The sequence below is a fragment of the Athene cunicularia genome (assembly GCF_003259725.1).
Source record: "Athene cunicularia isolate RWA chromosome 3 unlocalized genomic scaffold, athCun1 chr3_part1, whole genome shotgun sequence".
Taxonomy (NCBI): domain Eukaryota; kingdom Metazoa; phylum Chordata; class Aves; order Strigiformes; family Strigidae; genus Athene; species Athene cunicularia.
The window spans coordinates 123,069,839-123,073,922 of NW_020799097.1; positions in this window are offsets into that span (position 1 = coordinate 123,069,839).

Sequence of the window (4,084 nt, forward strand, 5' to 3'; positions counted from 1 at the left end):
GAGGCGGCGGGCCGGGGTAGCCCCCGGTTGTCCGGGGGGGCGGCGGGCCGGGTGGCTCCGCTGGCTGCCAACTGTTTGAAAGTTGGGGGTATTTGCCTCGGCGCAGCCGAGCACCGGCCGGGGAGGTACTTTCCCCCTCGGACTGGAAAAGAAGGGGAGGAAAAAAACATAAAAAACCCCCAGAAACCAAAACCCCGGCGTCGTTGCCAATTACAAATGCGTGTCATGCTGCTGATGACACATTTGATTGTAATTTTATTTTTTTTTTTTGGTTCCCCCCTCCTCTTGATCGAGACGGCCGTTGAGGCGGTGGCGAAGGTGGATGTCAGGGTCAAGGGGCTCCCGAAAGCCACCCGGGTCGAGTGGCGGGTCAGACCCCTCCGGACCGGGCTCCGGTCACTATCCTTCTCGGAAAACCAGGGAAACCCACCTTTTTTTAATTTCCAGATGCACTATCCACCTCCCCCACCCTGTCGTGCCTGGATGTTTCGGTGTTACCTGGGCTTGACTTGGCGTGTCAGGAAAATGCGTGTGTCGTAGGGTGAAGCCGTGGTTCGCAGTGGGGAGTTTTGGTGGCTTGGATTGATAGTAGGAGCACTTAATGTAAAATGTTTGCGTCTCTATTTCATTGCTATTGATTTTCATGTTTTTTCCCTCCTTAATGTATTTTTAGAAACGTGAATGTGGTGTATGTTCTCGTGTGCTGTGCGTTCAGAGTAGCTAAAATAAAACATACATGGAAAACCCCAGCAAGTACAGCAACGTTTCCATACACAAGACGTCTGAAGCCTTAGTACTTTGCTGCGTTTAGTTATTAATTGCTCGATTTTTGTAATTCATATAGCATGGAAACTAATTGCTGAATTGAGGGTTTACCAAATGTCACGGCACTCCAAAATCATCTTTCTCAGACATCTGAAAAATAAATCTACTGAACTTTTGTTAAGAGGAAAAGCCAAGCACCATTCTGAGAATCCTCTACGTGAAGCTTTTTTTAAGGCAAGCACTCTTGTAAATGAGAAGTAGTGAAGTACGGCTTTAGTCAGTGGCTGCTTAAGTGTAGTCTTAAGTATGCTGACGACCAGTAAATTTCTAGAGGAAATGAAGTCTTTAACAAATCTTGTCTTTCTTCTATCTGTAAGGAGAGGGAGGGAAACAAAAAACCAGTCAGCTCTGAGGTTGATGCCAAATCAATCCTAAGAAGTAACTTGCTCAACATAACCAAAAAACTTTGCAAATGTCTGTTATTTTTCTTTTATGGGGAGTCCTTAAGCTGTGGTCTCTTAAATCAGTATGAAGTGGGCCTACTTCTCCTCTGATACTAGTTTAGCACCAGTGTAACTTCATTAACTTTAATGGAGCAGATTTGCATTAATGTGAAAAGTAATCAAGAAACCCGTATTTTCAGAAGGGCCCCTGTAGTAGTGTGACGTGACAAGCTCTGATTCCTTCTCTCATCAGACCCAATTACGCCACCCTTACTCACGCTGAATGGTACTTTACTGCGCAAGTACTCCCTGCGATGCTTGTATGACTACTTGTGTACTACAGTACCAATCCGGGTGAGGTAGAGTGGCGCTTATTTTTTTGTAACCACTTTTTTTTTTTTTTTGACCTTCCCTTGAAATAAGAATATATTGGATAACTATTTTTTCTTGGGTTTGAAGAAAACTCCTGAGGATTAAATGTAAAGCTGCTGTGTGACTGTACCAAAAAGCCCTTGTTTAAGACCACCAGTGCTACCAGTGAAACAGACAGGTAAGTTTCCTGTGTGTTTAGCTTTTCCTTGTTGCTATGGAAAGTAGGAAAAAGATTGTTGAAAAATTCATTATCTTGTCCTGAAATTCCTCTGTGCCGAGGAAATCCATACCTACTTTTGGTGTTCAAGTTGGGAGGGGTTTTTTTTCCCTTTCCCTTCCTTTTCCAGAACCCCCCCAAACATTCACATGCATTGTTTAAATGTTTGCTATTGAAATCACTGGCAGCAGCATCAGGCCCTCAGTTGTTTTTCTTTAAAGCAGTTGATAATGGTTTGGGTGTGATGTTGTAGAAAGATAATATTATCTGGTGTGTCCACAGCTCAGATCCACCGTCTTTTTTACAATCTCAGAAGAAAACGCCGTACTAAGCAGCCTGTAAAGAAAATATGTCTAACAAAGCAGAACTGTCTTCTGCCTTTATTTTCTTATTTATAAATCTCTTGAAAGTTTGCTTGATACTCTTTCAGAACAAGACACAATTCTTTCATGTTTGTTTCATGTTTTCACTTCCTCCTATGACTGTGTTCATTGCAAAGCTTTTGTGTCACTGATTGAGATGTTATTGTAATTAACATTAATTATGCAAACTAGATTGTTTTTAGAGGCTCTCCAATTCTGTATTGATACTGTCAACTTGTTTGTTTGTTTGAACGAAAATCCACACATTTCACCATTCTCAGAGAAAATAGATTAACCGGTTCCAAATTAATATATGCGTAGGAAACCATAGCAAAATTAAGCTATTTTAGCTCAAACGGCACATTGAATCTTGACAGAGATGGTGAATACAGAACGGTTGGATCTGAAACATCAAGACAGGGTGAAGTGGGGGGGAGCAAGAAAGAGGACTAGATACAGCCATTTGGGGGGGGTGTTTACACTGCACAGTTCCACCATATTCTTTCCACATAGACAGTACTAGATTAATTGGGCCAAATTCTGTAGTCTATAATTGAGCAAAACTCTCACTGAAGTATACTGGAGCTGTCCGCTTGGTTGTGGACTGTTGAATTTGTTTCAGAGAAATGGAGAAAAAAATGGCAGAGTTTACTTCATTTTTTAGCACATTTTGGATTTTAGACTTGGAGAAGATATTTTCCTTTAATTTGGTTTAGAAGGTGTTTTTAAAAGAGAAAAAAACTTACTAAAAATATCTTTGCAATATGTGTTTGCTTATAAAAAATTTCCTATAGCAATGGTAACATTTTACAATTTTTTAATAATGTTAATTATAGTGACATTCACAAAAGTCTCTATGTCTCATTCTGAATCTCTCCCTTGAAACACTTCTGAGTTGAGGAGGACTTTAGAATCTCTCCCTAGAAATCGCAATTGTTGCAATATTTATATGTTGTATTGCTGTGTACTCTCAGGAAGACAAAAAATAGGTGTGGGAAGAAGAGTTTAAATGAGAATTTGTTGTCACGATATCAAATCTGAAAACACATGCAGACTGGTAGATTACTCCCTGTCTTAAAAATTAAGTCTCTCTCATTTCCCATTTAAATAAGCAAAATTTGGTTGGCAGTTTGCTTTGGGTAATGAAAAAGAGGGTTTTTTTGTTTCTACTTTTGGTACAGTGGTCCTCTGGAAAGTTAGAAACAGTGCCCTGGGGCTTGGCAAAGTGGAGGGTGTATAATTATATGGGAAGGCTCCATAGCATCACTGAATTAGCATTAGTAGCTGAGTGAGTTTGTTAAGCTGTAGAGATGGCATTATGGAAATCAATAAAATGCTGATTCCATGTTAAAGAAGATGCTATTTGTTTTTCTGCCTTCCACATAGGCTTGCCAAACCATTAGTTGATTTGGAAAGGCAGGTTCTTCAGTTCAGACAATAAGTAGTCAGATTTTTATTTTTTTTTTAAATCTCTCTTAAATTTTTATTTATTAGATTGTCTTCCAGAAATCACACTAACATCCTGGCCTGTAAGTGGCTTCAAGTGTGTCTGTTTGTCAACAGAGGCAAAAGTGAAGGTCACTTATTTTTCTTATGACATGCTGGTGTGGCATTGTTTGTTGTAACTCAAATGCTGTGTGTTCCTGACATCCCTGTTTCAAATTAAATTATCTCGAGTGTTTGGAGGGTTCTGATGAGATGTGCTGAAATCCATGGTAAAAATAAAAGAGAAATAGTGACCTCAACTGTTTTCGTAGATGTGAGTCAGGAGGGCTGATATTAATCACTGCAAGATCCATAATATGCATTGGCCTTTATTTCTTTGTCTCAAAGCTTCTCCTGCTTTCATACTAGAAAGTAACCAGATCATTTATCATATTAAGCGCTTACAGAGAAATGACAGATCGACAGCCTTATGTTGAGCA